Source organism: Lactuca sativa, chromosome 2 (genome assembly GCF_002870075.4).
Source record: "Lactuca sativa cultivar Salinas chromosome 2, Lsat_Salinas_v11, whole genome shotgun sequence".
Classification (NCBI taxonomy): Eukaryota; Viridiplantae; Streptophyta; class Magnoliopsida; order Asterales; family Asteraceae; genus Lactuca; species Lactuca sativa.
Genome location: NC_056624.2, coordinates 214,545,547 through 214,569,955, shown reverse-complemented (window position 1 = coordinate 214,569,955; position 24,409 = coordinate 214,545,547). Strand labels below are relative to the sequence as shown.

Sequence of the window (24,409 nt, the reverse complement as noted above, 5' to 3'; positions counted from 1 at the left end):
AAGCAAATTTTCACCAACTAAGCTTAATCCATAATCATATAACTATTCATAAGTTCAAAGCTTCATCTAGCTAAACAAGAGTAGCTAGATTCAGCTGCTCATTATAGTAATTAAACTAACACAGCTAAAACTAATGAAAGACATGTTCTAAAAATAAACCTTTACTTCTTTTGGTGTTGAAAACCCTCTTCCAGAGCCTTTCTTTCGTTCTTATTCGTCTTCTGGAACTCTTTCTCTTCTGCCAAAAGTCTCTCCTTTCGTAATAATCATCAGAACTTATATAATGCTTAAAAACTCGCGCCACGTCGTGGCCAGGTTGCGCCACGTCGTGGGCTTCAAGCAATCCGTATCCTTCAAGGAAATCCTCCGCGTCGCGATGCTTATCTTCTGAACACCCATGCCACGTCGTGGGATTCATCGCCACGTCGTGAAATTAGCTCTTATCGTGAATTTATTATTTTCTTGTCTTCCAAGCCTCCCATGTTCCCCATTTTGTCACCTTTGGTCCCTTTCTTCGAAAATCCTTTGTATTGACTGAAAATAACAATTTAAACTCATAAGTATCTTTATTCTAAACATATTATCAATTTATTAATAAAAATGTACTTAAATACTGCCTAAAAATAAGTGTAAATATGGCAATATCAAAATACCCCACACTTAGGTTTTGCTTGCCCTCAAGCAAATTTCAACTTAATTCTTAATTACTAAAACTACACAGAACAATCCGACTCTAGTTCAGCCATTATGCCAAAACCTCAACGCATGCATTTGTGTCTAAAATTCTCCTAAAGTACCCCCATACTTTAAATACTCACAATCTTCATAAACACTCACCCACTTTTTCCGAACAATGCTCATTTTATGCAACCCTCCGAATCCATCCGCAGAAAACCTCCCAACCTCAAGGTATTTTTAGTTGAGCAACCTAAGCGTACATAACCTAGAATTACAATTTTTCGATACCACTATGGAGCTTTATTTGAATTCTTCATTTCTTTGACATTTGATCTTTAGTTTCTTTGAATTCACCACCTTTGTTTGATTTTTTTGGGTATCTTCAACCTTTTGGATTTCTTCGGAATTTTGATCTTTTGATCTTCCCTTTATTTGCTCCAAAATTCTTCAAACTTTACTCGTAATTCTCTTTTTTTCTTTTCTTTTTTTTTTCTTTCACATGTAACTCACTTTTTTTTTCACTTAAAAGCCTACATGCTTAAGCAGAGGCGCTCAACCTCAACCTTTATTGGTTAATGATAATAATTTTCCTGGATACATTTCAGGTTTAGGCTGCTAAACCTATTGCATCCCTCAGACCAAGCGGGGTTATGTTTTTGTTCCATGATTCCACTAAAATAAGGGAAGCCACAAATGCACTATAACGTGTATTGGCTCAACTAAACATTTGAACTTTCATCGGATCATCCCGCATAATACTAGCAATTATAGCTCAAATTATTAGTACTAGATTCAATTAATTTCAATTTTCCAAATTTTCTGGCAATTTACTAGCAATTTACTGTTTCTACCCCTACCCCACACTTATTTCATACAATGCCCTCATTGTATGTATAAAACAAATCAAAATTAAAGACAAGGGAGAAAAAGGAACAGACTCCCCTGGGATAGTGGCGTGAGCATCTCCAAAAGCGTGGACAAAGTACAATTGGACTTTCAAAAATCGAAACCCGGTGGAAAACTGGTTGAATACGTAAATAAACCACGAACCGCACTCGAAACTTCAATTCGTCAAAGTGTGTATTTGTAAGGAAAAATGTGGCAATGATAAACTGGATCTCATCGTGATATGGGTTGACACCGCAAACACAAAAAAAACTAAACTACCAAAAATTTCAAGAGCGCCACGACGTGGCACAAGGAGTCCACGTCGTGGAAACTGAACCTCAGCAGAAAATGAGTTGTTTGCTTTATTTACTCTAGCAGCTTTGACCAATGACTAACTGGTTGCCGACGCTTCTATGCAAATATATTTCCCAACTATAACCTCTCTCCTAATAGACCCCACACTTATCTTGAATTGTGGTTCCGACTCACGACTCTTAGCTTCTTTGACTAGACAAACACGACTCGAAAGTTAACCTTCTATGCTCCTTAGAATTCCAACGCTAATCTGAAAAATGAGATCAACCCAAAAGAAAAATAAAGTAACATAATAGTCTTAATAAAGTTTTACATCACATACTAAAGTTAAAAAAAAAAACTCAAAAACAGAACAAATAAAATCAATCATCATCTTGATCTTGTGCTCCACTCGGCCCTGCTCTATCATCTTGTGGACGCCATAGCTCCTCCCATGTCAGAAAATAGGGATATTGTGGTGGCATAGAAGGTGGTCGGGTCACACCCAAATGTGAATAGATACCCTCAGTAAGCTGGGTATGGTAAATAGCATGACCTCGTAGATTATCCAAATATGTTCCCACCCGACTCTGAAAAGGGTCGGTGGGCACTCCTTGCACATACTGCGAAGCAGCACGCTCTCGTTCGACCTCACCTCTAGCCCGCACATTCCGATGCCTCGGCCTAGCTGGTGGCTGCTGTCCCGGCTGCACTTCCTCCTGTTCGTCATCGATCGGTGGTATAACAAAGCGACCCCCGATATTCACCACCGCGCGCATCACACCCAAGACTTGAATGGTCAAGTCTGTGTCCGGGAATCGAGTGAGATTCCTCACAAAGTTAGGGTTCAAAATTTGATATGACCTAGCCAGGCGAGTAACCAAATGCCCCCCAGTAATCGGGCTCCCAGGCCTAGAATTGGCCGCTTTCTTCCCCATAAACCTTGCCAACATATAAGGCAGATCACAACAAACCCCCGGGGTAATAAGTGTCCATAAATAAAATAGATTCTGGATGGGGACCTTATCACCATGATGCTTGTGATTGATTGAAAACGTGATAAGGCGGTGCAAAAATCAGAACACAGGATTCCGTATTTGTGACTCACTCGAGTCACGAGTGTTGTACTCATGGTTAGAAATGCCCCGCCAAAACTGCACATCCAAAGTACCTGGAGTAAAATCCCGCACACATCCAAGCAAGAAAGGAATAAAAAATGGAGATTGCGTCTCCACTTCCGTATAGAGTCCCATACGCCAAGCAAACTCCCGAAGACTACACTCACGATATACACCTCCAAGACGAAACACAAGTGCCCTATTGTAGGTGACATCAAGGGTGCGCTCTTCAAAACAAACGGTAGAAAAAAATTCTACCGACAATTCCCGGAACACGGGTTCTTGAATGGCGAATAGATTCCTCCACCCGTGACAAGTGAACGGAAATTGATCTTCAACATAAGTCTTCGACCAATAACGTTCCAGTTCCACTACCATTCCCACTCTACCCAGCCATCCCCAATCAATAATTGGGGCTATTGCAAACTCCCTATTGTATAACCATCCAAGTCGATTCTCGTAGGTTGTTAGCAACGGTCGGGGAATGTTTTGAGGGAATTGATATAGAGGATGTATGCTTGCTACATCTATCGGGCCCTCTTCCTGCTGGACAGCTCGTCGTGGTCCCATTTCTGCAAACAAGAGCAAAGCAAAGCAGCAAACAAATAACACATTAAAACATATATAAAAGGGCCTGCCAGAAGTCACGACGTGGCCAGGCTGCGCCACGTCGTGGAGCTTGTCGAACCCAAATGCTGAATCGGACATGTTTACGTGCGATTTCCATAAAAATAATTCTTGGGGTTTGTTCCTATGGACTTTTAAATAACATGGAAACTAAAATCGGACACTAGATTCAACCAATTTCGTGAATCATTCAAACCCTAATCACGACAACTTGAAATTGGAAGAAATAATTGCAAAATAATAAATAAAACACGTACCAAATGGAGTAATTAGCAAGATCTTGCAACGAATTTAGAAGTATAATAAGAAATTGGCAGTAGGGTCGTGATGTTCCCGTGAGTGCGGCAGTCTTCCAAGTGGGGGATAAGGGGTTTCTCGGTCAAAGGGTTTTAAGCGATTGGTCCCCCCCCCCCTGATTTTTAAAGGCCACGACGTGGCGGGCTTTGCCCACGTCGTGGACCTTAAATTTCCTCAGATCGCGAATTATTACTAAGCCCACGACGTGGCTGGCTATGCCCACGTCGTGAGAGCTGTCAGATGCCAAATTTTAATAATATTCATCTAATTGACTAATTTCTTTGCAAATATTTCATTATTTAAAGTCCCCTACAGCTATTTCTCTGCTTATTACCGGTTTTTAGATGATGAATTGATGTCTTTCCTAATTAAAAAGAAAATAAATAGAAAAAGAAAATTACAAACCAAACTCGGGTTGCCTCCCGAGAAGCGCTTCTTTTTCTTGGAGTCTTGAGCTGGACTCCGTGTCTTCTACGTTGACTCTTCGGAAGAGTCTACCACCAGGATCTTTTGTTCCTTGAACCGCCGTTTATAAGCTTGAACTCTCCTTTTATACGCCTTCTTTGAATTTTCTTTTTTAGTTTTTCCATCTTCTTCATGCTTTCGTTTTGTGCCCTTTGTGTGTTCCTCGCTCTCCATAGCGTTCCCCTCTTTTTTCACCTCCGGCCTTGTTTCTTTTGAAGTGACTTCCTCTTCATCACTTGTCATTTCCTCGTCCTCTTCGCTCACCCAAGAAGGTGGGTTCTTGTAAGCTATGACTTCAATCAAATACGGAACAGATGCCCTGGGTTTTGTCCTCTTGGCTTGATGAACTACCTTTATCTCTTCTTCCATAAGCTTTTCCAACTCTTCTAGTTCATTCTCCTCATTAATCGTGAACACTTCTTCTTTATCTTCTTGAAAATCATTTCTTATCCCGAAGACTTCTTGTTCATCTCCAACCCTCAAAGTGAGCTTGGACTCGCGGATATCAACCAGGGCACCAGCAGTGTTAAGAAATGGCCGACCAAGGATTATCGGAACATCCGTGTCTTCTTTCATGTCCAAGACTACAAAATCTATTGGAAAAACAAATTTTCCGATTTTCACCAAAATATCCTCCACTATGCCTCGGGGTTGTGTCACTGAACGGTTCGCCATGTGAATCTTCATCTTTGTAGCCTTCATCTTCTGAATCTCCAATTTTTGATAAAATGAAAAAGGCATTAGATTAATGCTAGCCCCGGAATCGGCTAAAGCATTAACCTTCATTTTATTCCCAAACTCGCATGGAAGAGTGAGGCGTCCAGGATCCCCCATCTTTTCTGGTGTTTCTCCCAACACAACTTTTGAAATTTGCTCACTTAGAATCACTGTAGACTGTTTCTTTAATTGCCTTCGCGTATCTATCAAGTCTTGCAGTAATTTCTGGTTCTCGGAAGCTTTGGATAAGGACTCAACAAAGGGAGTATTAATTGGAATCCCTTTCACATGCTTCACAAACTCTAAATGTTCCTTCTCCAGTTGACTAAGTGCTGCACGGGTGGGAAATGGCATAGGTGGATGATAATCTGGAATAGGCTCAACAGATTTTTGCTCAGACTTGCGCCACGTCGTGTCCAGAGGCGTGCCACGTCGTGGCGAGCCTGGTTCAGCATTCTTTCCATTTTCGATCCTTGATTTCTTGGGCTGCTGCGGTTGTTCTTCCAACGCCTCCAGGAACTCGGATATTGTATCTTCTTCAGTATCGATGGCCATTACGTGAGATTGGGCTTTTACTTCGGGATTCTTCGGGGACAATTTTTCATGGACTAAAGTGGCTAGTTGACCAAGTTGTACTTCAAGGTTGTGGATGGAGGCTTGCTGGTTCTTCATCAAGGTTTGTTGTTCCATGATAGCGGAATCCGTGGCATCATGTCTCTTCTCCGAAGCCTCCATAAACTTCATCAAAATGGTCTCTAGGTCGGGTTTCTTCTCGATTGGTGGCTGCTCCTTTTGGTAAAAGCCTCGACCTGTCTGCCTATACTTCTCTTCTTTTTGCTTTTTATACTCTTCATAGGGCAGCCACTCCTTCTTTGGTTTCCTCCAGTCGTCATCAAACTTATCCCCACTAGAGTAGCACACTTGAGCTTTTCTGTTCCCAGACTCATCCATATTGCAGTCCTTGGTCAAGTGTGGACCACTGCATCGCTCGCACCCCACTCTTATGGCATGTATCGACTGGTCCATTTGTGTTATCCGGCGATCCATGTTATTTAGCATGGCCATGACAGCTGCAATTTCTTCAGTTTGGGTCCCTCCACCGCCTTTACTTCCGTCTTGCCTCGGGTTATGGTACTCGCGAGAGTGTTTCGCGAATTCTTCGATGAGCTCCTTGACCTCCCTTGGATTTTTCTTTGTCAACGGTCCTTGAGAATCAAGGAGTTGTCTTGTCATTACATTGACCCCATCATAAAAGATTGACATCTCTTGCTGCACATTTAGGTCATGTTGAGGGCAATTTCTGAGTAGGCCCTTGTACCGCTCCCATGCTTCGTATAGTGACTCCCCCGGTTGTTGCTCAAAGTTGGTTATCGCCTTCTTGATTTTGGCTATCTTGGATGGCGGGCAGAACTGGTCCAGGAATTGCTCACGCATTTGAGCCCAAGTAGTGATTGTACCTGGTGGGAGTGCTTTTAACCACTCCTTAGCAGCTCCTTTGAAAGTGATAGGAAGCATCCTAAGCAAGACTGTATTTCTTGTGACATTTGGGACATTGAAGTAATCAGCAATGTCGTTGACTTCGTCTAGATGCTTAAAAGCATCCTCATGATCCTTCCCGAAAAATGGGATGTCCTTCAGTGCTGTCAATATGTGTCCCTTTAGTTCGAATGTGGCAGTGGCAGGAATTGCGGGTTGGACTAACCCAGGACCCATGTCATCTCGTATCCGCTTTTTGTATGCTCCCATGGACATTTCTTCAATCGCTGCCATCTCGTTCCTTGGCTCGTTCTCGGGTTCACTTGTGTGTTCTTCAAATTCTGGCTCGGTATCGCTTTCGGACTCGGTTTGCACGGGTGTGTGTTCCAAATGCTCAAAATTGCTCTTGTGCTTCGCTGATGAGCTGGACTCTCCTGTCTTCTTTCCCGACTTCCTAGAAAAGGCTGACTTCAATTCTTGCAAGGGCGTCTTTTTCTTGTGAAGTGCAGATTCGGGGTCTTCCAGTGGTGGCACCAAGTGTGTGTTTGAGCTTCTGGTCATGAACTCCTGCAACTTGCTAAACTAAAACGTAAAACTGAACTAAAATAAGAAAAACTAACTACCAAATAAAAAAAAATTTAAAAATTTTGCCTGTCCACGTCGTGGCAAGTATGTGGCCACGTCGTGGACTCTGTAAAAATTTTTATTTTTGCTGAAAAATTAACTTTTTGTGGCTGTGATCCCACAAGAAGGATCGATTAATTTAATGCAAATAATTAAACTAAAAACTAAGCCGTTCCCCGGCAACGGCGCCAAAAACTTGATTTGCACAAAAGTACCCACTAATTTTAATATTTATAACCTAACAAACTTAGACTATCTATGCACTTATAGGCAGTGTACCTAGTCAGATTACAGTATAGCTTAGGTAAGTCGGGTGTCGATCCCAGGGAACGGTGTTCTAATTAATTTACTTACTATTAAATTAACCTAATTTATTAACAAATTTAATGAAGGGTTTTATCTGATTTTACAAGATCAGATGAACTTAAATCCAATTCAATAAGTAAAAACACACACTCTTGTTTAGATTGAATCCACTTTTCCCTTATGGCTAGCTAACAATTACGGATTACTAAGTTGGTTTTTAATTATATTAGTAATTTAGTTCTATCTTACCAATATTTAACTAATTCATGTCAAACCATGTATGTTCACACATAATTAAACACAGAACCAATTATAGTTGAAAATATGCTATATAAGATTTGTTGTGTAAACGCAATTATGATCACAATTCTCGTTCTCTAGCACAGCTAAACTTTATTTATTCTAATCATTAACTAAGATTGGTCAATCCTAGCTCTAACAATTCAATGTTCACTAAATTATTAGGTAAACAGGTTCATGCAGTTTAATGGTCACTAAGCTACACAGAACATGTAATTAAACAATTAGATAAACAAATATTAACATGCTAGGTCATACAAATCAAACACAAGCAAATTTTCACCAACTAAGCTTAATCCATAATCATATAACTATTCATAAGTTCAAAGCTTCATCTAGCTAAACAAGAGTAGCAAGATTCAGCTGCTCATTATAGTAATTAAACTAACACAGCTAAAACTAATGAAAGACATGTTCTAAAAATAAACCTTTACTTCTTTTGGTGTTGAAAACCCTCTTCCAGAGCCTTTCTTTCGTTCTTATTCGTCTTCTGGAACTCTTTCTCTTCTGCCAAAAGTCTCTCCTTTCGTAATAATCATCAGAACTTATATAATGCTTAAAAACTCGCGCCACGTCGTGGCCAGGTTGCGCCACGTCGTGGGCTTCAAGCAATCCGTATCCTTCAAGGAAATCCTCCGCGCCGCGATGCTTATCTTCTGAACACCCATGCCACGTTGTGGGATTCATCGCCACGTCGTGAAATTAGCTCTTATCGTGAATTTATTATTTTCTTGTCTTCCAAGCCTCCCATGTTCCCCATTTTGTCACCTTTGGTCCCTTTCTTCGAAAATCCTTTGTATTGACTGAAAATAACAATTTAAACTCATAAGTATCTTTATTCTAAACATATTATCAATTTATTAATAAAAATGTACTTAAATACTGCCTAAAAATAAGTGTAAATATGGCAATATCAAAATACCCCACACTTAGGTTTTGCTTGCCCTCAAGCAAATTTCAACTTAATTCTTAATTACTAAAACTACACAGAACAATCCGACTCTAGTTCAGCCATTATGCCAAAACCTCAACGCATGCATTTGTGTCTAAAATTCTCCTAAAGTACCCCCATACTTTAAATACTCACAATCTTCATAAACACTCACCCACTTTTTCCGAACAATGCTCATTTTATGCAACCCTCCGAATCCATCCGCAGAAAACCTCCCAACCTCAAGGTATTTTTAGTTGAGCAACCTAAGCGTACATAACCTAGAATTACAATTTTTCGATACCACTATGGAGCTTTATTTGAATTCTTCATTTCTTTGACATTTGATCTTTAGTTTCTTTGAATTCACCACCTTTGTTTGATTTTTTTGGGTATCTTCAACCTTTTGGATTTCTTCAGAATTTTGATCTTTTGATCTTCCCTTTATTTGCTCCAAAATTCTTCAAACTTTACTCGTAATTCTCTTTTTTTCTTTTCTTTTTTTTTCTTTCACATGTAACTCACTTTTTTTTTCACTTAAAAGCCTACATGCTTAAGCAGAGGCGCTCAACCTCAACCTTTATTGGTTAATGATAATAATTTTCCTGGATACATTTCAGGTTTAGGCTGCTAAACCTATTGCATCCCTCAGACCAAGCGGGGTTATGTTTTTGTTCCATGATTCCACTAAAATAAGGGAAGCCACAAATGCACTATAACGTGTATTGGCTCAACTAAACATTTGAACTTTCATCGGATCATCCCGCATAATACTAGCAATTATAGCTCAAATTATTAGTACTAGATTCAAGTAATTTCAATTTTCCAAATTTTCTGGCAATTTACTAGCAATTTACTGTTTCTACCCCTACCCCACACTTATTTCATACAATGCCCTCATTGTATGTATAAAACAAATCAAAATTAAAGACAAGGGAGAAAAAGGAACAGACTCCCCTGGGATAGTGGCGTGAGCATCTCCAAAAGCGTGGACAAAGTACAATTGGACTTTCAAAAATCGAAACCCGGTGGAAAACTGGTTGAATACGTAAATAAACCACGAACCGCACTCGAAACTTCAATTCGTCAAAGTGTGTATTTGTAAGGAAAAATGTGGCAATGATAAACTGGATCTCATCGTGATATGGGTTGACACCGCAAACACAAAAAAAAGCTAAACTACCAAAAATTTCAAGAGCGCCACGACGTGGCACAAGGAGTCCACGTCGTGGAAACTGAACCTCAGCAGAAAATGAGTTGTTTGCTTTATTTACTCTAGCAGCTTTGACCAATGACTAACTGGTTGCCGACGCTTCTATGCAAATATATTTCCCAACTATAACCTCTCTCCTAATAGACCCCACACTTATCTTGAATTGTGGTTCCGACTCACGACTCTTAGCTTCTTTGACTAGACAAACACGACTCGAAAGTTAACCTTCTATGCTCCTTAGAATTCCAACGCTAATCTGAAAAATGAGATCAACCCAAAAGAAAAATAAAGTAACATAATAGTCTTAATAAAGTTTTACATCACATACTAAAGTTAAAAAAAAAAAAAAAACTCAAAAACAGAACAAATAAAATCAATCATCATCTTGATCTTGTGCTCCACTCGGCCCTGCTCTATCATCTTGTGGACGCCATAGCTCCTCCCATGTCAGAAAATAGGGATATTGTGGTGGCATAGAAGGTGGTCGGGTCACACCCAAATGTGAATAGATACCCTCAGTAAGCTGGGTATGGTAAATAGCATGACCTCGTAGATTATCCAAATATGTTCCCACCCGACTCTGAAAAGGGTCGGTGGGCACTCCTTGCACATACTGCGAAGCAGCACGCTCTCGTTCGACCTCACCTCTAGCCCGCACATTCCGACGCCTCGGCCTAGCTGGTGGCTGCTGTCCCGGCTGCACTTCCTCCTGTTCGTCATCGATCGGTGGTATAACAAAGCGACCCCCGATATTCACCACCGCGCGCATCACACCCAAGACTTGAATGGTCAAGTCTGTGTCCGGGAATCGAGTGAGATTCCTCACAAAGTCAGGGTTCAAAATTTGATATGACCTAGCCAGGCGAGTAACCAAATGCCCCCCAGTAATCGGGCTCCCAGGCCTAGAATTGGCCGCTTTCTTCCCCATAAACCTTGCCAACATATAAGGCAGATCACAACAAACCCCCGGGGGTAATAAGTGTCCAGAAATAAAATAGATTCTGGATGGGGACCTTATCACCATGATGCTTGTGATTGATTGAAAACGTGATAAGGCGGTGCAAAAATCAGAACACAGGATTCCGTATTTGTGACTCACTCGAGTCACGAGTGTTGTACTCATGGTTAGAAATGCCCCGCCAAAACTGCACATCCAAAGTACCTGGAGTAAAATCCCGCACACATCCAAGCAAGAAAGGAATAAAAAATGGAGATTGCGTCTCCACTTCCGTATAGAGTCCCATACGCCAAGCAAACTCCCGAAGACTACACTCACGATATACACCTCCAAGACGAAACACAAGTGCCCTATTGTAGGTGACATCAAGGGTGCGCTCTTCAAAACAAACGGTAGAAAAAAATTCTACCGACAATTCCCGGAACACGGGTTCTTGAATGGCGAATAGATTCCTCCACCCGTGACAAGTGAACGGAAATTGATCTTCAACATAAGTCTTCGACCAATAACGTTCCAGTTCCACTACCATTCCCACTCTACCCAGCCATCCCCAATCAATAATTGGGGCTATTGCAAACTCCCTATTGTATAACCATCCAAGTCGATTCTCGTAGGTTGTTAGCAACGGTCGGGGAATGTTTTGAGGGAATTGATATAGAGGATGTATGCTTGCTACATCTATCGGGCCCTCTTCCTGCTGGACAGCTCGTCGTGGTCCCATTTCTGCAAACAAGAGCAAAGCAAAGCAGCAAACAAATAACACATTAAAACATATATAAAAGGGCCTGCCAGAAGTCACGACGTGGCCAGGCTGCGCCACGTCGTGGAGCTTGTCGAACCCAAATGCTGAATCGGACATGTTTACGTGCGATTTCCATAAAAATAATTCTTGGGGTTTGTTCCTATGGACTTTTAAATAACATGGAAACTAAAATCGGACACTAGATTCAACCAATTTCGTGAATCATTCAAACCCTAATCACGACAACTTGAAATTGGAAGAAATAATTGCAAAATAATAAATAAAACACGTACCAAATGGAGTAATTAGCAAGATCTTGCAACGAATTTAGAAGTATAATAAGAAATTGGCAGTAGGGTCGTGATGTTCCCGTGAGTGCGGCAGTCTTCCAAGTGGGGGATAAGGGGTTTCTCGGTCAAAGGGTTTTAAGCGATTGGTCCCCCCCCCCCCCCCTGATTTTTAAAGGCCACGACGTGGCGGGCTTTGCCCACGTCGTGGACCTTAAATTTCCTCAGATCGCGAATTATTATTAAGCCCACGACGTGGCTGGCTATGCCCACGTCGTGAGAGCTGTCAGATGCCAAATTTTAATAATATTCATCTAATTGACTAATTTCTTTGCAAATATTTCATTATTTAAAGTCCCCTACAGCTATTTCTCTGCTTATTACCGGTTTTTAGATGATGAATTGATGTCTTTCCTAATTAAAAAGAAAATAAATAGAAAAAGAAAATTGCAAACCAAACTCGGGTTGCCTCCCGAGAAGCGCTTCTTTTTCTTGGAGTCTTGAGCTGGACTCCGTGTCTTCTACGTTGACTCTTCGGAAGAGTCTACCACCAGGATCTTTTGTTCCTTGAACCGCCGTTTATAAGCTTGAACTCTCCTTTTATACGCCTTCTTTGAATTTTCTTTTTTAGTTTTTCCATCTTCTTCATGCTTTCGTTTTGTGCCCTTTGTGTGTTCCTCGCTCTCCATAGCGTTCCCCTCTTTTTTCACCTCCGGCCTTGTTTCTTTTGAAGTGACTTCCTCTTCATCACTTGTCATTTCCTCGTCCTCTTCGCTCACCCAAGAAGGTGGGTTCTTGTAAGCTATGACTTCAATCAAATACGGAACAGATGCCCTGGGTTTTGTCCTCTTGGCTTGATGAACTACCTTTATCTCTTCTTCCATAAGCTTTTCCAACTCTTCTAGTTCATTCTCCTCATTAATCGTGAACACTTCTTCTTTATCTTCTTGAAAATCATTTCTTATCCCGAAGACTTCTTGTTCATCTCCAACCCTCAAAGTGAGCTTGGACTCGCGGATATCAACCAGGGCACCAGCAGTGTTAAGAAATGGCCGACCAAGGATTATCGGAACATCCGTGTCTTCTTTCATGTCCAAGACTACAAAATCTATTGGAAAAACAAATTTTCCGATTTTCACCAAAATATCCTCCACTATGCCTCGGGGTTGTGTCACTGAACGGTTCGCCATGTGAATCTTCATCTTTGTAGCCTTCATCTTCTGAATCTCCAATTTTTGATAAAATGAAAAAGGCATTAGATTAATGCTAGCCCCGGAATCGGCTAAAGCATTAACCTTCATTTTATTCCCAAACTCGCATGGAAGAGTGAGGCGTCCAGGATCCCCCATCTTTTCTGGTGTTTCTCCCAACACAACTTTTGAAATTTGCTCACTTAGAATCACTGTAGACTGTTTCTTTAATTGCCTTCGCGTATCTATCAAGTCTTGCAGTAATTTCTGGTTCTCGGAAGCTTTAGATAAGGACTCAACAAAGGGAGTATTAATTGGAATCCCTTTCACATGCTTCACAAACTCTAAATGTTCCTTCTCCAGTTGACTAAGTGCTGCACGGGTGGGAAATGGCATAGGTGGATGATAATCTGGAATAGGCTCAACAGATTTTTGCTCAGACTTGCGCCACGTCGTGTCCAGAGGCGTGCCACGTCGTGGCGAGCCTGGTTCAGCATTCTTTCCATTTTCGATCCTTGATTTCTTGGGCTGCTGCGGTTGTTCTTCCAACGCCTCCAGGAACTCGGATATTGTATCTTCTTCAGTATCGATGGCCATTACGTGAGATTGGGCTTTTACTTCGGGATTCTTCGGGGACAATTTTTCATGGACTAAAGTGGCTAGTTGACCAAGTTGTACTTCAAGGTTGTGGATGGAGGCTTGCTGGTTCTTCATCAAGGTTTGTTGTTCCATGATAGCGGAATCCGTGGCATCATGTCTCTTCTCCGAAGCCTCCATAAACTTCATCAAAATGGTCTCTAGGTCGGGTTTCTTCTCGATTGGTGGCTGCTCCTTTTGGTAAAAGCCTCGACCTGTCTGCCTATACTTCTCTTCTTTTTGCTTTTTATACTCTTCATAGGGCAGCCACTCCTTCTTTGGTTTCCTCCAGTCGTCATCAAACTTATCCCCACTAGAGTAGCACACTTGAGCTTTTCTGTTCCCAGACTCATCCATATTGCAGTCCTTGGTCAAGTGTGGACCACTGCATCGCTCGCACCCCACTCTTATGGCATGTATCGACTGGTCCATTTGTGTTATCCGGCGATCCATGTTATTTAGCATGGCCATGACAGCTGCAATTTCTTCAGTTTGGGTCCCTCCACCGCCTTTACTTCCGTCTTGCCTCGGGTTATGGTACTCGCGAGAGTGTTTCGCGAATTCTTCGATGAGCTCCTTGACCTCCCTTGGATTTTTCTTTGTCAACGGTCCTTGAGAATCAAGGAGTTGTCTTGTCATTACATTGACCCCATCATAAAAGATTGACATCTCTTGCTGCACATTTAGGTCATGTTGAGGGCAATTTCTGAGTAGGCCCTTGTACCGCTCCCATGCTTCGTATAGTGACTCCCCCGGTTGTTGCTCAAAGTTGGTTATCGCCTTCTTGATTTTGGCTATCTTGGATGGCGGGCAGAACTGGTCCAGGAATTGCTCACGCATTTGAGCCCAAGTAGTGATTGTACCTGGTGGGAGTGCTTTTAACCACTCCTTAGCAGCTCCTTTGAAAGTGATAGGAAGCATCCTAAGCAAGACTGTATTTCTTGTGACATTTGGGACATTGAAGTAATCAGCAATGTCGTTGACTTCGTCTAGATGCTTAAAAGCATCCTCATGATCCTTCCCGAAAAATGGGATGTCCTTCAGTGCTGTCAATATGTGTCCCTTTAGTTCGAATGTGGCAGTGGCAGGAATTGCGGGTTGGACTAACCCAGGACCCATGTCATCTCGTATCCGCTTTTTGTATGCTCCCATGGACATTTCTTCAATCGCTGCCATCTCGTTCCTTGGCTCGTTCTCGGGTTCACTTGTGTGTTCTTCAAATTCTGGCTCGGTATCGCTTTCGGACTCGGTTTGCACGGGTGTGTGTTCCAAATGCTCAAAATTGCTCTTGTGCTTCGCTGATGAGCTGGACTCTCCTGTCTTCTTTCCCGACTTCCTAGAAAAGGCTGACTTCAATTCTTGCAAGGGCGTCTTTTTCTTGTGAAGTGCAGATTCGGGGTCTTCCAGTGGTGGCACCAAGTGTGTGTTTGAGCTTCTGGTCATGAACTCCTGCAACTTGCTAAACTAAAACGTAAAACTGAACTAAAATAAGAAAAACTAACTACCAAATAAAAAAAAATTTAAAAATTTTGCCTGTCCACGTCGTGGCAAGTATGTGGCCACGTCGTGGACTCTGTAAAAATTTTTATTTTTGCTGAAAAATTAACTTTTTGTGGCTGTGATCCCACAAGAAGGATCGATTAATTTAATGCAAATAATTAAACTAAAAACTAAGCCGTTCCCCGGCAACGGCGCCAAAAACTTGATGTGCACAAAAGTACCCACTAATTTTAATATTTATAACCTAACAAACTTAGACTATCTATGCACTTATAGGCAGTGTACCTAGTCAGATTACAGTATAGCTTAGGTAAGTCGGGTGTCGATCCCAGGGAACGGTGTTCTAATTAATTTACTTACTATTAAATTAACCTAATTTATTAACAAATTTAATGAAGGGTTTTATCTGATTTTACAAGATCAGATGAACTTAAATCCAATTCAATAAGTAAAAACACACACTCTTGTTTAGATTGAATCCACTTTTCCCTTATGGCTAGCTAACAATTACGGATTACTAAGTTGGTTTTTAATTATATTAGTAATTTAGTTCTATCTTACCAATATTTAACTAATTCATGTCAAACCATGTATGTTCACACATAATTAAACACAGAACCAATTATAGTTGAAAATATGCTATATAAGATTTGTTGTGTAAACGCAATTATGATCACAATTCTCGTTCTCTAGCACAGCTAAACTTTATTTATTCTAATTATTAACTAAGATTGGTCAATCCTAGCTCTAACAATTCAATGTTCACTAAATTATTAGGTAAACAGGTTCATGCAGTTTAATGGTCACTAAGCTACACAGAACATGTAATTAAACAATTAGATAAACAAATATTAACATGCTAGGTCATACAAATCAAACACAAGCAAATTTTCACCAACTAAGCTTAATCCATAATCATATAACTATTCATAAGTTCAAAGCTTCATCTAGCTAAACAAGAGTAGCTAGATTCAGCTGCTCATTATAGTAATTAAACTAACACAGCTAAAACTAATGAAAGACATGTTCTAAAAATAAACCTTTACTTCTTTTGGTGTTGAAAACCCTCTTCCAGAGCCTTTCTTTCGTTCTTATTCGTCTTCTGGAACTCTTTCTCTTCTGCCAAAAGTCTCTCCTTTCGTAATAATCATCAGAACTTATATAATGCTTAAAAACTCGCGCCACGTCGTGGCCAGGTTGCGCCACGTCGTGGGCTTCAAGCAATCCGTATCCTTCAAGGAAATCCTCCGCGTCGCGATGCTTATCTTCTGAACACCCATGCCACGTCGTGGGATTCATCGCCACGTCGTGAAATTAGCTCTTATCGTGAATTTATTATTTTCTTGTCTTCCAAGCCTCCCATGTTCCCCATTTTGTCACCTTTGGTCCCTTTCTTCGAAAATCCTTTGTATTGACTGAAAATAACAATTTAAACTCATAAGTATCTTTATTCTAAACATATTATCAATTTATTAATAAAAATGTACTTAAATACTGCCTAAAAATAAGTGTAAATATGGCAATATCAAAATACCCCACACTTAGGTTTTGCTTGCCCTCAAGCAAATTTCAACTTAATTCTTAATTACTAAAACTACACAGAACAATCCGACTCTAGTTCAGCCATTATGCCAAAACCTCAACGCATGCATTTGTGTCTAAAATTCTCCTAAAGTACCCCCATACTTTAAATACTCACAATCTTCATAAACACTCACCCACTTTTTCCGAACAATGCTCATTTTATGCAACCCTCCGAATCCATCCGCAGAAAACCTCCCAACCTCAAGGTATTTTTAGTTGAGCAACCTAAGCGTACATAACCTAGAATTACAATTTTTCGATACCACTATGGAGCTTTATTTGAATTCTTCATTTCTTTGACATTTGATCTTTAGTTTCTTTGAATTCACCACCTTTGTTTGATTTTTTTGGGTATCTTCAACCTTTTGGATTTCTTCGGAATTTTGATCTTTTGATCTTCCCTTTATTTGCTCCAAAATTCTTCAAACTTTACTCGTAATTCTCTTTTTTTCTTTTCTTTTTTTTTTCTTTCACATGTAACTCACTTTTTTTTTCACTTAAAAGCCTACATGCTTAAGCAGAGGCGCTCAACCTCAACCTTTATTGGTTAATGATAATAATTTTCCTGGATACATTTCAGGTTTAGGCTGCTAAACCTATTGCATCCCTCAGACCAAGCGGGGTTATGTTTTTGTTCCATGATTTCACTAAAATAAGGGAAGCCACAAATGCACTATAACGTGTATTGGCTCAACTAAACATTTGAACTTTCATCGGATCATCCCGCATAATACTAGCAATTATAGCTCAAATTATTAGTACTAGATTCAAGTAATTTCAATTTTCCAAATTTTCTGGCAATTTACTAGCAATTTACTGTTTCTACCCCTACCCCACACTTATTTCATACAATGCCCTCATTGTATGTATAAAACAAATCAAAATTAAAGACAAGGGAGAAAAAGGAACAGACTCCCCTGGGATAGTGGCGTGAGCATCTCCAAAAGCGTGGACAAAGTACAATTGGACTTTCAAAAATCGAAACCCGGTGGAAAACTGGTTGAATACGTAAATAAACCACGAACCGCACTCGAAACTTCAATTCGTCAAAGTGTGTATTTGTAAGGAAAACTGTGGCAATGATAAACTGGATCTCATCGTGATATGGGTTGACACCGCAAACACAAAAAAAAACTAAACTACCAAAAATTTCAAGAGCGCCACGACGTGGCACAAGGAGTCCACGTCGTGGAAACTGAACCTCAGCAGAAAATGAGTTGTTTGCTTTATTTACTCTAGCAGCTTTGACCAATGACTAACTGGTTGCCGACGCTTCTATGCAAATATATTTCCCAACTATAACCTCTCTCCTAATAGACCCCACACTTATCTTGAATTGTGGTTCCGACTCACGACTCTTAGCTTCTTTGACTAGACAAACACGACTCGAAAGTTAACCTTCTATGCTCCTTAGAATTCCAACGCTAATCTGAAAAATGAGATCAACCCAAAAGAAAAATAAAGTAACATAATAGTCTTAATAAAGTTTTACATCACATACTAAAGTTAAAAAAAAAAAAAAAAACTCAAAAACAGAACAAATAAAATCAATCATCATCTTGATCTTGTGCTCCACTCGGCCCTGCTCTATCATCTTGTGGACGCCATAGCTCCTCCCATGTCAGAAAATAGGGATATTGTGGTGGCATAGAAGGTGGTCGGGTCACACCCAAATGTGAATAGATACCCTCAGTAAGCTGGGTATGGTAAATAGCATGACCTCGTAGATTATCCAAATATGTTCCCACCCGACTCTGAAAAGGGTCGGTGGGCACTCCTTGCACATACTGCGAAGCAGCACGCTCTCGTTCGACCTCACCTCTAGCCCGCACATTCCGACGCCTCGGCCTAGCTGGTGGCTGCTGTCCCGGCTGCACTTCCTCCTGTTCGTCATCGATCGGTGGTATAACAAAGCGACCCCCGACATTCACCACCGCGCGCATCACACACAAGACTTGAATGGTCAAGTCTGTGTCCGGGAATCGAGTGAGATTCCTCACAAAGTCAGGGTTCAAAATTTGATATGACCTAGCCAGGCGAGTAACCAAATGCCCCCCAGTAATCGGGCTCCCAGGCCTAGAATTGGCCGCTTTCTTCCCCATAAACCTTGCCAACATATAAGGCAGATCACAACAAACCCCCGGGGTAATAAGTGTCCATAAATAAAACAGATTCTGGATGGGGACCTTATCACCATGATGCTTGTGATTGATTGAAAACGTGATAAGGCGGTGCAAAAATCAGAACACAGGATTCCGTATTTGTGACTCACTCGAGTCACGAGTGTTGTACTCATGGTTAGAAATGCCCCGCCAAAACTGCACATCCAAAGTACCTGGAGTAAAATCCCGCACACATCCAAGCAAGAAAGGAATAAAAAATGGAGATTGCGTCTCCACTTCCGTATAGAGTCCCATACGCCAAGCAAACTCCCGAAGACTACACTCACGATATACACCTCCAAGACGAAACACAAGTGCCCTATTGTAGGTGACATCAAGGGTGCGCTCTTCAAAACAAACGGTAGAAAAAAATTCTACCGACAATTCCCGGAACACGGGTTCTTGAATGGCGAATAGATTCCTCCACCCGTGACAAGTGAACGAAAATTGATCTTCAACATAAGTCTTCGACCAATAACGTTCCAGTTCCACTACCATTCCCACTCTACCCAGCCATCCCCAATCAATAATTGGGGCTATTGCAAACTCCCTATTGTATAACCATCCAAGTCGATTCTCGTAGGTTGTTAGCAATGGTCGGGGAATGTTTTGAGGGAATTGATATAGAGGATGTATGCTTGCTACATCTATCGGGCCCTCTTCCTGCTGGACAGCTCGTCGTGGTCCCATTTCTGCAAACAAGAGCAAAGCAAAGCAGCAAACAAATAACACATTAAAACATATATAAAAGGGCCTGCCAGAAGTCACGACGTGGCCAGGCTGCGCCACGTCGTGGAGCTTGTCGAACCCAAATGCTGAATCGGACATGTTTACGTGCGATTTCCATAAAAATAATTCTTGGGGTTTGTTCCTATGGACTTTTAAATAACATGGAAACTAAAATCGGACACTAGATTCAACCAATTTCGTGAATCATTCAAACCCTAATCACGACAACTTGAAATTGGAAGAAATAATTGCAAAATAATAAATAAAACACGTACCAAATGGAGTAATTAGCAAGATCTTGCAACGAATTTAGAAGTATAATAAGAAATTGGCAGTAGGGTCGTGATGTTCCCGTGAGTGCGGCAGTCTTCCAAGTGGGGGATAAGGGGTTTCTCGGTCAAAGGGTTTTAAGCGATTGGTCCCCCCCCCCCCCTGATTTTTAAAGGCCACGACGTGGCGGGCTTTGCCCACGTCGTGGACCTTAAATTTCCTCAGATCGCGAATTATTATTAAGCCCACGACGTGGCTGGCTATGCCCACGTCGTGAGAGCTGTCAGATGCCAAATTTTAATAATATTCATCTAATTGACTAATTTCTTTGCAAATATTTCATTATTTAAAGTCCCCTACAGCTATTTCTCTGCTTATTACCGGTTTTTAGATGATGAATTGATGTCTTTCCTAATTAAAAAGAAAATAAATAGAAAAAGAAAATTGCAAACCAAACTCGGGTTGCCTCCCGAGAAGCGCTTCTTTTTCTTGGAGTCTTGAGCTGGACTCCGTGTCTTCTACGTTGACTCTTCGGAAGAGTCTACCACCAGGATCTTTTGTTCCTTGAACCGCCGTTTATAAGCTTGAACTCTCCTTTTATACGCCTTCTTTGAATTTTCTTTTTTAGTTTTTCCATCTTCTTCATGCTTTCGTTTTGTGCCCTTTGTGTGTTCCTCGCTCTCCATAGCGTTCCCCTCTTTTTTCACCTCCGGCCTTGTTTCTTTTGAAGTGACTTCCTCTTCATCACTTGTCATTTCCTCGTCCTCTTCGCTCACCCAAGAAGGTGGGTTCTTGTAAGCTATGACTTCAATCAAATACGGAACAGATGCCCTGGGTTTTGTCCTCTTGGCTTGATGAACTACCTTTATCTCTTCTTCCATAAGCTTTTCCAACTCTTCTAGTTCATTCTCCTCATTAATCGTGAACACTTCTTCTTTATCTTCTTGAAAATCATTTCTTATCCCGAAGACTTCTTGTTCATCTCCAACCCTCAAAGTGAGCTTGGACTCGCGGATATCAACCAGGGCACCAGCAGTGTTAAGAAATGGCCGACCAAGGATTATCGGAACATCCGTGTCTTCTTTCATGTCCAAGACTACAAAATCTATTGGAAAAACAAATTTTCCGATTTTCACCAAAATATCCTCCACTATGCCTCGGGGTTGTGTCACTGAACGGTTCGCCATGTGAATCTTCATCTTTGTAGCCTTCATCTTCTGAATCTCCAATTTTTGATAAAATGAAAAAGGCATTAGATTAATGCTAGCCCCGGAATCGGCTAAAGCATTAACCTTCATTTTATTCCCAAACTCGCATGGAAGAGTGAGGCGTCCAGGATCCCCCATCTTTTCTGGTGTTTCTCCCAACACAACTTTTGAAATTTGCTCACTTAGAATCACTGTAGACTGTTTCTTTAATTGCCTTCGCGTATCTATCAAGTCTTGCAGTAATTTCTGGTTCTCGGAAGCTTTGGATAAGGACTCAACAAAGGGAGTATTAATTGGAATCCCTTTCACATGCTTCACAAACTCTAAATGTTCCTTCTCCAGTTGACTAAGTGCTGCACGGGTGGGAAATGGCATAGGTGGATGATAATCTGGAATAGGCTCAACAGATTTTTGCTCAGACTTGCGCCACGTCGTGTCCAGAGGCGTGCCACGTCGTGGCGAGCCTGGTTCAGCATTCTTTCCATTTTCGATCCTTGATTTCTTGGGCTGCTGCGGTTGTTCTTCCAACGCCTCCAGGAACTCGGATATTGTATCTTCTTCAGTATCGATGGCCATTACGTGAGATTGGGCTTTTACTTCGGGATTCTTCGGGGACAATTTTTCATGGACTAAAGTGGCTAGTTGACCAAGTTGTACTTCAAGGTTGTGGATGGAGGCTTGCTGGTTCTTCATCAAGGTTTGTTGTTCCATGATAGCGGAATCCGTGGCATCATGTCTCTTCTCCGAAGCCTCCATAAACTTCATCAAAATGGTCTCTAGGTCGGGTTTCTTCTCGATTGGTGGCTGCTCCTTTTGGTAAAAGCCTCGACCTGTCTGCCTATACTTCTCTTCTTTTTGCTTTTTATACTCTTCATAGGGCAGCCACTCCTTCTTTGGTTTCCTCCAGTCGTCATCAAACTTATCCCCACTAGAGTAGCACACTTGAGCTTTTCTGTTCCCAGACTCATCCATATTGCAGTCCTTGGTCAAGTGTGGACCACTGCATCGCTCGCACCCCACTCTTATGGCATGTATCGACTGGTCCATTTGTGTTATCCGGCGATCCATGTTATTTAGCATGGCCATGACAGCTGCAATTTCTTCAGTTTGGGTCCCTCCACCGCCTTTACTTCCGTCTTGCCTCGGGTTATGGTACTCGCGAGAGTGTTTCGCGAATTCTTCGATGAGCTCCTTGACCTCCCTTGGATTTTTCTTTGTCAACGGTCCTTGAGAATCAAGGAGTTGTCTTGTCATTACATTGACCCCATCATAAAAGATTGACATCTCTTGCTGCACATTTAGGTCATGTTGAGGGCAATTTCTGAGTAGGCCCTTGTACCGCTCCCATGCTTCGTATAGTGACTCCCCCGGTTGTTGCTCAAAGTTGGTTATCGCCTTCTTGATTTTGGCTATCTTGGATGGCGGGCAGAACTGGTCCAGGAATTGCTCACGCATTTGAGCCCAAGTAGTGATTGTACCTGGTGGGAGTGCTTTTAACCACTCCTTAGCAGCTCCTTTGAAAGTGATAGGAAGCATCCTAAGCAAGACTGTATTTCTTGTGACATTTGGGACATTGAAGTAATCAGCAATGTCGTTGACTTCGTCTAGATGCTTAAAAGCATCCTCATGATCCTTCCCGAAAAATGGGATGTCCTTCAGTGCTGTCAATATGTGTCCCTTTAGTTCGAATGTGGCAGTGGCAGGAATTGCGGGTTGGACTAACCCAGGACCCATGTCATCTCGTATCCGCTTTTTGTATGCTCCCATGGACATTTCTTCAATCGCTGCCATCTCGTTCCTTGGCTCGTTCTCGGGTTCACTTGTGTGTTCTTCAAATTCTGGCTCGGTATCGCTTTCGGACTCGGTTTGCACGGGTGTGTGTTCCAAATGCTCAAAATTGCTCTTGTGCTTCGCTGATGAGCTGGACTCTCCTGTCTTCTTTCCCGACTTCCTAGAAAAGGCTGACTTCAATTCTTGCAAGGGCGTCTTTTTCTTGTGAAGTGCAGATTCGGGGTCTTCCAGTGGTGGCACCAAGTGTGTGTTTGAGCTTCTGGTCATGAACTCCTGCAACTTGCTAAACTAAAACGTAAAACTGAACTAAAATAAGAAAAACTAACTACCAAATAAAAAAAAATTTAAAAATTTTGCCTGTCCACGTCGTGGCAAGTATGTGGCCACGTCGTGGACTCTGTAAAAATTTTTATTTTTGCTGAAAAATTAACTTTTTGTGGCTGTGATCCCACAAGAAGGATCGATTAATTTAATGCAAATAATTAAACTAAAAACTAAGCCGTTCCCCGGCAACGGCGCCAAAAACTTGATGTGCACAAAAGTACCCACTAATTTTAATATTTATAACCTAACAAACTTAGACTATCTATGCACTTATAGGCAGTGTACCTAGTCAGATTACAGTATAGCTTAGGTAAGTCGGGTGTCGATCCCAGGGAACGGTGTTCTAATTAATTTACTTACTATTAAATTAACCTAATTTATTAACAAATTTAATGAAGGGTTTTATCTGATTTTACAAGATCAGATGAACTTAAATCCAATTCAATAAGTAAAAACACACACTCTTGTTTAGATTGAATCCACTTTTCCCTTATGGCTAGCTAACAATTACGGATTACTAAGTTGGTTTTTAATTATATTAGTAATTTAGTTCTATCTTACCAATATTTAACTAATTCATGTCAAACCATGTATGTTCACACATAATTAAACACAGAACCAATTATAGTTGAAAATATGCTATATAAGATTTGTTGTGTAAACACAATTATGATCACAATTCTCGTTCTCTAGCACAGCTAAACTTTATTTATTCTAATTATTAACTAAGATTGGTCAATCCTAGCTCTAACAATTCAATGTTCACTAAATTATTAGGTAAACAGGTTCATGCAGTTTAATGGTCACTAAGCTACACAGAACATGTAATTAAACAATTAGATAAACAAATATTAACATGCTAGGTCATACAAATCAAACACAAGCAAATTTTCACCAACTAAGCTTAATCCATAATCATATAACTATTCATAAGTTCAAAGCTTCATCTAGCTAAACAAGAGTAGCTAGATTCAGCTGCTCATTATAGTAATTAAACTAACACAGCTAAAACTAATGAAAGACATGTTCTAAAAATAAACCTTTACTTCTTTTGGTGTTGAAAACCCTCTTCCAGAGCCTTTCTTTCGTTCTTA

General features: G+C 41.0%; 3 non-coding genes across 3 annotated transcripts; all 3 read left to right on the top strand.

Annotated features, from left to right (window-relative positions):
- Positions 1–6,363: 6,363 nt before the first annotated feature.
- On the top strand, positions 6,364–6,470 carry LOC128132544 (small nucleolar RNA R71). The gene has a single exon (XR_008230588.1). It is a non-coding gene; the product is annotated as a small nucleolar RNA R71 (small nucleolar RNA).
- Positions 6,471–14,432: 7,962 nt separating this feature from the next.
- LOC128132543 (small nucleolar RNA R71) lies at positions 14,433–14,539 on the top strand. Its single transcript, XR_008230587.1, has one exon. It is a non-coding gene; the product is annotated as a small nucleolar RNA R71 (small nucleolar RNA).
- A 7,961-nt stretch (positions 14,540–22,500) lies between these two features.
- Positions 22,501–22,607, top strand: LOC128132542 (small nucleolar RNA R71). Its single transcript, XR_008230586.1, has one exon. It is a non-coding gene; the product is annotated as a small nucleolar RNA R71 (small nucleolar RNA).
- Positions 22,608–24,409: the final 1,802 nt, after the last annotated feature.